Consider the following 9,524-nt stretch of genomic DNA (forward strand, 5'->3'; position numbering starts at 1 on the left):
AAAGAGCCTGTGATGAGTGATCGCAGGAATGACTCTACTGGAGAAAACCTAGGGACCATATTTGAGGCTTTGTGAAATTCTTGAGCAAGAAGCTGAAGGCCCAAGGAGACTGTAAAGAGAGGCCTGGCAAGTGACTGGCCAGCTGCACCCAGACTGTACTAATTGGGATTGGCTGGACCTTCTGATCTGAATCTCCAGCCATAACTGGAACCCCAAGCGCCCTTCTCAAATCCTACAACCCCGCTAACAATATATAAATGTCTGTCTCTATCAGATGGGAACTCCCTTTAATTCTGACCCCTAGACTTGCAAGGGGACCTACTTTCTTCATCCTTTCCTGCCTTTCTCATGCTATAATCAATGGGAGGGTTGTCTGGGTCCTATGTCACCTCCCTCTCAGAAATTTGCCCCTGTTGGTTACTTCTTCCTTCCCCTGTATCTTAAACCACTCGTTTCTATTGAGTTTCTTGTTGTTCTTATTTAAATGAAGCCAAATCTTTTCCATCTTAACATACAAACATAACACACTCCCTTTATCGCTTCTCATTAAGCTGCTATCCTCTCATCTCCCCTTCATAATTAAACTGCTCAAATAACAGTCTCTTTCACTCTTCAACTCAAATACGCCTTTCTACACCAACAACTAAAACTCCTCTTACCAAGGTTGCTAATAACTGCCTTGTTAAATCTAATGAGCACTTCTTAGACTCTGCAGACCAAACCTCTGTAGTATGTGACAACACAGTTAAGTAGACTGATGAAGAGCATGGACTGTTTGGTCATGAGAGTCTAAATCTGAATCGTGACTCTTCCTCATACTAGCTTTGAGCAGGTTATCTAACTTCTTGGGTTTGGCTTTGTGAACAATGTTGCCTGCCATATCAGTAAACAAAGGATGCTATAGCTATCAAGGCTTCATATTAAAGCCACACTGACAGTGCTCCCTGAGGGACCTCAGGATAGAAACAGGATGCCCACTATATATGGTCAACTGCGGTGGCCACCCCCACCAGTGCACCCTGAGGAGACTCAGGACGAGAAAGCACTGGATGCTGGCCTTTGAGAGCTGTCATGCATATGAGAGGAATGATTTCTTTTTTTTTCAAATTTATTTATTTTTTTAATTTTAAAATCTTTAATTCTTACATGCGTTCCCAAACATGAACCCCCCTCCCACCACCCTCCCCATAACATCTCTCTGGGTCATCCCCATGCACCAGCCCCAAGCATGCTGTATCCTGCGTCAGACATAGACTGGTGATTCGATTCTTACATGATAGTATACATGTTACAATGCCATTCTCCCAAATCATCCCACCCTCTCCCTCTCCCTCTGAGTCCAAAAGTCCGTTATACACATCTGTGTCTTTTTTGCTGTCTTGCATACAGGGTCGTCATTGCCATCTTCCTAAATTCCATATATATGTGTTAGTATACTGTATTGGCGTTTTTCTTTCTGGCTTACTTCACTCTGTATAATCGGCTCCAGTTTCATCCATCTCATCAGAACTGATTCAAATGAATGATTTTTAACGGCTGAGTAATACTCCATTGTGTGTATGTACCACAGCTTTCTTATCCATTCGTCTGCTGATGGACATCTAGGTTGTTTCCATGTCCTGGCTATTATAAACAGTGCTGCAATGAACATTGGGGTACATGTGTCTCTTTCAATTCTGGTTTCCTCGGTATGTATGCACAGCAGTGGGATTGCTGGCTCATAAGGCAGTTCTATTTGCAATTTTTAAGGAATCTCCACACTGTTCTCCATAGTGGCTGTACTAGTTTGCATTCCCACCAACAGCGTAGGAAGGTTCCCTTTTCTCCACACCCTCTCCAGCATATATTGCTTGCAGATTTTTGGATCACAGCCATTCTGACTGGTGTGAAGTGGTACCTCATTGTGGTTTTGATTTGCATTTCTCTAATAATGAGTGATGTTGAGCATCTTTTCATGTGTTTGTTAGCCATCCGTATGTCTTCTTTGGAGAAATGTCTATTTAGTTCTTTGGCCCATTTTTTGATTGGGTCATTTATTTTTCTGGACTTGAGCTGCATAAGTTGCTTGTATATTTTTGAGATTAGTTGTTTGTCAGTTGCTTCATTTGCTATTATTTTCTCCCATTTAGAAGGCTGTCTTTTCACCTTGCTTATATTTTCCTTTGTTGTGCAGAAGCTTTTAATTTTAACTAGATCCCATTTGTTTATTTTTGCTTTTATTTCCAGAATTCTGGGAGGTGGATCATAGAGGATCCTGCTGTGATTTATGTCGGAGAGTGTTTTGCCTATGTTCTCCTCTAGGAGTTTTATAGTTTCTGGTCTTACATTTAGATCTTTAATCCATTTTGAGTTTATTTTTGTGTGCGGTGTTAGAAAGTGATCTAGTTTCATTCTTTTACAAGTGGTTGACCAGTTTTCCCAGCACCACTTGTTAAAGAGATTGTCTTTACTCCATTGTATATTCTTGTCTCCTTTGTCAAAGATAAGGTGTCCATATGTGTGTGGATTTATCTCTGGGCTTTCTATTTTGTTCCATTGATCTATATGTCTGTCTTTGTGCCAGTACCATACTGTTTTGATGACTGTGGCTTTGTAGTAGAGCCTGAAGTCAGGCAAGTTGATTCCTCCAGTTCCATTCTTCTTTCTCAAGATTGCTTTAACAATTCGAGGTTTTTTGTATTTCCATACAAATCTTGAAATTATTTGTTCTAGTTCTGTGAAAAATATGGCTGGTAGCTTGATAGGGATTGCATTGAATTTGTAAATTGCTTTGGGTAGTATCCTCATTTTCACTATATTGATTCTTCCAATCCATGAACATGGTATATTTCTCCATCTATTAGTGTCCTCTTTGATTTCTTTCATCAGTGTTTTATAGTTTTCTATATATAGGTCTTTAGTTTCTTTAGGTAGATATATTCCTAGGTATTTTATTCTTTTCGTTGCAATGGTGAATGGAATTGTTTCCTTAATTTCTTTTTCTACTTTCTCATTATTAGTGTATAGGAATGCAAGGGATTTCTGTGTGTTGATTTTATATCCTGAAACTTTACTATATTCATTGATGAGCTCTAGTAATTTTCTGGTGGAGTCTCTAGGGTTTTCCATGTAGAGGATCATGTCATCTGCAAACAGTGAGAGTTTTACTTCTTCTTTTCCAATTTGGATTCCTTTTATTTCTTTTTCTGCTCTGATTGCTGTGGCCAAAACTTCCAGAACTATGTTGAATAGTAGCGGTGAAAGTGGGCACCCTTGTCTTGTTCCTGACTTTAGGGGAAATGCTTTCAATTTTTCACCATTGAGGATAATGTTTGCTGTGGGTTTGTCATATATAGCTTTTATTATGTTGAGGTATGTTCCTTCTATTCCTGCTTTCTGGAGAGTTTTTATCATGAATGGATGTTGAATTTTGTCAAAGGCCTTCTCTGCATCTATTGAGATAATCATATAGTTTTTATTTTTCAATTTGTTAATTTGGTGAATTACATTGATTGATTTGCAGATATTGAAGAATTCTTGCATCCCTGGGATAAAGCCCACTTGGTCATGGTCTATGATCTTTTTAATGTGTTGTTGGATTCTGATTGCTAGAATTTTGTTGAGGATTTTTGCATCTATGTTCATCAGTGATATTGGCCTGTAGTTTTCTTTTTTTGTGACATCTTTGTCAGGTTTTGGTATTAGGGTGATGGTGGCCTCATAGAATGAGTTTGGAAGTTTACCTTCCTCTGCAATTTTCTGGAAGAGTTTGAGTAGGATAGGTGTTAGCTCTTCTTGAAGTTTTTGGTAGAATTCAGCTGTGAAGCCGTCTGGACCTGGGCTTTTGTTTGCTGGAAGATTTCTGATTACAGTTTCAATTTCCGTGCTTGTGATGGGTCTGTTAAGATTTTCTATTTCTTCCTGGATCAGTTTTGGAAAATTGTACTTTTCTAAGAATTTGTCCATTTCTTCCACGTTGTCCATTCTATTGGCATACAACTGCTGATAGTAGTCTCTTATGATCCTTTGTATTTCTGTGTTATCTGTTGTGATCTCTCCATTTTCATTTCTAATTTTATTGATTTGATTTTTCTCTCTTTGCTTCTTGATGAGTCTGGCTAATGGTTTGTCAACGTTATTTATCCTTTCACAGAACCAGCTTTTGGCTTTGTTAATTTTTGCTATGGTCTCTTTTGTTTCTTTTGCATTTATTTCTGCCCTAATTTTTAAGATTTCTTTCCATCTACTAACTCTGGGGTTCTCCAATTCTTCCTTTTCTAGTTGCTTTAGTTGTAGAGTTAGGTTATTTATTTGACTTTTTTCTTGTTTCTTGAGGTATGCCTGTAGTGCTATGAACTTTCCTCTTAGCACTGCTTTTATAGTGTCCCACAGGTTTTGGGTTGTTGTGTTTTCATTTTCATTAGTTTCTATGCATATTTTGATTTCTTTTTTGATTTCTTCTGTGATTTGTTGGTTATTCAGAAGTGTGTTGTTCAACCTCCATATGTTGGAATTTTTAATAGTTTTTCTCCTGTAATTGAGATCTAATCTTAATGCATTATGGTTAGAAAAGATGCTTGGAATGATTTCGATTTTTTTGAATTTATCAAGTTTAGATATGGCCCAGGATGTGATCTATCCTGGAGAAGGTTCCATGAGCACTTGAAAAAAAGGTGAAATTCATTGTTTTGGGGTGAAATGTCCTATAGATATCAATTAGGTCTAACTGGTCTAATATATCATTTAAAGTTTGCATTTCTTTGTTAATTTTCTGTTTAGTTGATCTGTCCATAGGTGTGAGTGGGGTATTAAAGTCTCCCACTATTATTGTGTTATTGTTGACTTCCCCTTTCATACTTGTTAGCATTTGTCTTACATATTGCGGTGCTCCTATATTGGGTGCATATATATTTATAATTGTTATATCTTCTTCTTGGATTGATCCTTTGATCATTATGTATTGGCCTTCTTTGTCTCTCTTCACAGCCTTTGTTTTCAAGTCTATTTTATCGGATATGAGTATTGCCACTCCTGCTTTCTTTTGGTCTCTATTTGCGTGGTATATCTTTTTCCAGCCCTTCACTTTCAGTCTGTATGTGTCCCTTGTTTTGAGGTGGGTCTCTTGTAAGCAGCATATAGAGGGGTTTTGTTTTTGTATCCATTCAGCCAGTCTTTGCCTTTTGGTTGGGGCGTTCAGCCCATTTATGTTTAAGGTAATTATTGATAAGTATGATCCTGTTACCATTTACTTTATTGTTTTGGGTTCGGGTTTATACACCCTTTTCGTGTTTCCTGTCTAGAGAATATCCTTTAGAATTTGTTGGAGAGTTGGTTTGGTGGTGCTGAATTCTCTCAGCTTTTGCTTGTCTGTAAAGCTTTTGATTTCTCCTTCGTATTTGAATGAGATCCTTGCTGGGTACAGTAATCTGGGCTGTAGGTTATTGTCTTTCATCACTTTAAGTATGTCTTGCCATTCCCTCCTGGCCTGAAGAGTTTCTATTGAAAGATCAGCTGTTATCCTTATGGGAATCCCCTTGTGTTATTTGTTGTTTTTCCCTTGCTGCTTTTAATATTTGTTCTTTGTGTTTGATCTTTGTTAATTTGATTAATATGTGTCTTGGGGTGTTTCGCCTTGGGTTTATCCTATTTGGAACTCTCTGTGTTTCTTGGACTTGGGTGATTATTTCCTTCCCCATTTTAGGGAAGTTTTCAACTATTATCTCCTCAAGGATTTTCTCATGATCTTTCTTTCTGTCTTCTTCTTCTGGGACTCCTATAATTCGAATGTTGGAGCATTTCATATTGTCCTGGAGGTCTCTGAGATTGTCCTCGTTTCTTTTAATTCGTTTTTCTTGTTTCCTCTCTGATTCATTTATTTCTACCATTCTATCTTCTATTTCACTAATCCTATCTTCTGCCTCCGTTATTCTACTATTTGTTGCCTCCAGAGTGTTTCTGATCTCATTTATTGCGTTATTCATTATATTTTGACTCTTTTTTATTTCTTCTAGGTCCTTGTTAAACCTTTCTTGCATCTTCTCAATCCTTGTCTCTAGGCTATTTATCTGTGATTCCATTTTGATTTCAAGATTTTGGATCATTTTCACTATCAATATTTGGAATTTCTTCTCAGGTAGATTCCCTACTTCTTCCTCTTTTGTTTTGTTTGGTGGGCAACTCCTCTGTACCTTCACCTGCTGAGTATTCCTCTGTTTCTTCATCTTGGTTATATTGCTGCGTTTGGGGTGGCTTTTTTATATTCTGGTAATTTGTGGAGTTCTCTTTATTATGGAGCTTCCTCACTGTGGGTGGGGTTCTATCAGTGGCCTGTCAAGGTTTCCTGGTTAGGGAGGCTTGTGTTGGAGTTCTGGTGGGTGGAGCTGGGTTTCTTCTCTCTGGAGTGCAGTGGAGTGACCAGTAATGGGTTATGAGACATCAAACGTTTTGGAATAATTTTGAGCTGCCTGTATATTGAAGCTCAGGGGAGTGTTCCTGTGTTGCTGGAGAATTTGCGTGGTATGTCTTGTTTTGGAACTTGTTGGCCCTTGGGTGGAGCTTGGTTTCGGTGTAGGTATGAAGGCATTTGATGAGCTCCTATTGCTTAATGTTCCCTGAATTCAAGAGTTCTCTAATGTTTTCAGGCTTTGGATTTAAGCCTCCTGCTTCTGGTTTTCAGTTTTATTTTTACAGTAGCCTCTAGACTTCTCCATCTATATAGCACCGATGATAAAACTTCTAGGTTAAAGATGAAAAGTTTCTCCACATTAAGGGACACTCAGAGAGGTTCACTGAGTTACAAGGAGAAGAGAAGATGGAGGGGGTAGTTAGAGGTAACTGGAATGAGATGCAGTGAGATCAAAAGAGGAGAAAGCAAGCTAGCCAGTAGTCACTTCCTTATGTGTGTTCTATAGTCTGGACCACTCAGAGGTATTTACAGAGGTATACAGGGAAGAGGAGAGGGAGGAAGTAGACAGAGGTGGCCAGGAGGATAAGAGTGAGGAATGAGAAGGAGAGAGACAAATCCTGCCAGTAACCAGTTCCTTAGGTGTTCTCCACCGTCTGGAACACACAGAGATTCACAGAGTTGGATAGAGAAGAGATGGGGGAGAAAAGAGACAGAGGCCACCTGGTGGAGAAAAAGGAGAGTCCAAAGGAGGAGAGAGTGGTCAAACCAGTAATCTCGCTCTCAGGTAAAATTCGGTAGTGATGTTTGGGTTTTTAAATGTACAAAATTGACAACAAAAACCTAAGAGCAAAGATTAAAAATCTAGAGTAGAGGTTGGATTTTCAAAAACACAATATTAAAGAAAAGAAGCAGAAGGAAAAGGGAAGAAAGAAGAAAAAAAAAAGAATTATTAAAAAAAAAAAAAAGAAACCACCATCAACCATCCAAAGACTATATATGGTGTTTGCCTTAAAAAAAAAAAAAAAGTCTTTTTTTTTAAAATAGTAATAGCAGGTTATAGAAAAACAAAATTAGAGGAGAAATAGAAGACTTAACAATTTAAAAAAAGTTAGAAAAAAAAAGAAAAAAAAAGGAATGATTGTAAAAATAGTAAAAATATATCTGGCCCTTCTCTGATGTTGCGGGCCATGTGGGATCACTTCCAAGGTGGTTCCCTCTGTTTAACTTCTTTTGTTTGCTGGTTTTTTAGGCTCACTAGTTCAGTCGCGCTGTGTGGAGGGGGATGCTGCAAACAAATAGCACTGTCGTGTGCACACAGTGTCTCAGCCCCGCTGGACCTGTCCCTTCTCGCGGCGCACAAACCGCTCCGGCTCTACGATGTTCAGCTGGGAACCGTCTGGGGCCGGCCCTAGGCTGCGTGCACTTCCCCGGTCCAAGCCGCTCAGGTTCAGTGCTCAGGCAGCCCTCAGAGGCACAGATTCGGCTGGGACTGCGCTTTGTGTCCTTCCCAGTTCCGAGTAGCTCAGGAGTTTGGCGAGCGCGATCACTGCGACTTGTCACCTTTTCTGCCGCTGCTGCTCAGCTTTCTGGGTGGACCGCTGGTGCCCCCCGTGAGGCAGATGGTGACTGTCCAGCACCCCCAGAAGTCTTAGCAAAGGAGCCTGCTTGCAGTTAGGTAAGTAAAGTCTCTCCGGGTCTGCAATTGCCCCTTTCCAGTCCTTACGGCTCTGGCTGCCTGTCCCCGGCGGGGGATGGTCTGCAGCCGGCTTATTCCGTTCCGTCCTTTGTTCTGTGCTAGGTCCTGGCGGTGTCTTATGTTCGAGCTTTTCGCGTGGTAGCTATCCCACAGTCTGGGTTGCTAGCCCAAGTTAGATCATTCTGGTTGCGCGTGGGGCATTCCTGCCCGATTCTTACAAAGCACTGCAGCCCGCGCCTCCCGCGCGTCCCTGCCCTGCCCCCACTAGCTAGTGGCAGATGCAGGCATCTGTGCTGCTTTTCCGCTGACGGAGTTACTGTTGGGCTTGTAATCTCTTGGTTTTAATTATTTATTTATTTTTCCCTTCCTGTTATGTTGCCCTCTGTGTTTCCAAGGCTCGCCACAGACTCGGCAGGGAGAGTGCTTCCTGGTGTTTGGACACTTCTCTTAAAATTCCCTTCCCGGGACGGAGCTCCCTCCCCACCTCCTTTGTCTCCTTTTTCGTCTTTTATATTTTTTCCTACCTGTTTTTGAAGACAATGGTCTGCTTTTCTGGTTGCCTGATGTCCTCTGCCAGCCTACAGAAGTTGTTCTGTGGAGTTTGCTCAGCGTTGAAATGTTCTTTTGAGGAATTTGTGAGGGAGAAAGTGGTCTTCCCATCCTATTCCTCCGCCATCTTTACTGTTCCTCCTTGAGAGGAATGATTTCAATGAGCGCAGACTCTTGCATCTTTCAATATAAAGAAAAGTGCTAAATTCCTTAACTTGAGATAATGCAGTTTTCTTTAATTAACAGTCATCTTTAGATATTCTGACGACTTAGTCTTTGTTGTAACGATTCCTATGTATCCTTGCTCCTCCTCCTTCACTGCCTCTTTGGGGCAGTCTCTCAGAGTGAACTGAGATGCTATGTCCCAGGCTTAACTTCTCAGATTAAATAAAACGTAACTCAGTTTCTAGATTGTGCATTTTTTTCAGTCGTCACTTTCCTTATCTATGAGGATAAAAATATTCACCAGATGGAATGGTTCAGAGGATGTGATGAGCTGTATACATGTAACACTTAGAACAATGCCTATTACATGGTGAGCACTCTTACTTTTTTTTCTTTTTCTTTTTGGCCTTGCTATGTGGCATGCAAGATCTTAGTTCCCCAGCCAGGGATCGAACCTGTGCCCTCTGCATGGGGAGCACAGAATCTTAACCACTGGACCACCAGGGAAGTCTCCTGTTACTGTTTTTTACCTCCTCCTCTCATATTCCTGAAACTCTTTTCTGCCTTTCTGCCCTTCTCCAGTTTTCCATCTACTTACTTAATTGTTCCCTCTTGTCTCCCTGGTAGCTGCTCTTTCTCTGCCCATTTTGAAAGGGTTGGTGTTCCCAGGGCTCTTAAGTCTTCTCTCCTTACTCTCCTTGGGTGACTTATCCTAAACCAAGCTTCAGT

The 9,524-nt window shown here is 40.4% G+C and overlaps 1 non-coding gene across 1 annotated transcript; it reads right to left on the bottom strand.

Moving 5' to 3' along the window:
* Positions 1 to 9,229: 9,229 nt before the first annotated feature.
* Positions 9,230 to 9,302, bottom strand: TRNAG-CCC (transfer RNA glycine (anticodon CCC)). Its single transcript has one exon. It is a non-coding gene; the product is annotated as a tRNA-Gly (tRNA).
* Between the last annotated feature and the right edge of the window lie 222 nt (positions 9,303 to 9,524).

The sequence above is a fragment of the Ovis canadensis genome, chromosome 12, assembly GCF_042477335.2.
Source record: "Ovis canadensis isolate MfBH-ARS-UI-01 breed Bighorn chromosome 12, ARS-UI_OviCan_v2, whole genome shotgun sequence".
Lineage (NCBI taxonomy): Eukaryota > Metazoa > Chordata > Mammalia > Artiodactyla > Bovidae > Ovis > Ovis canadensis.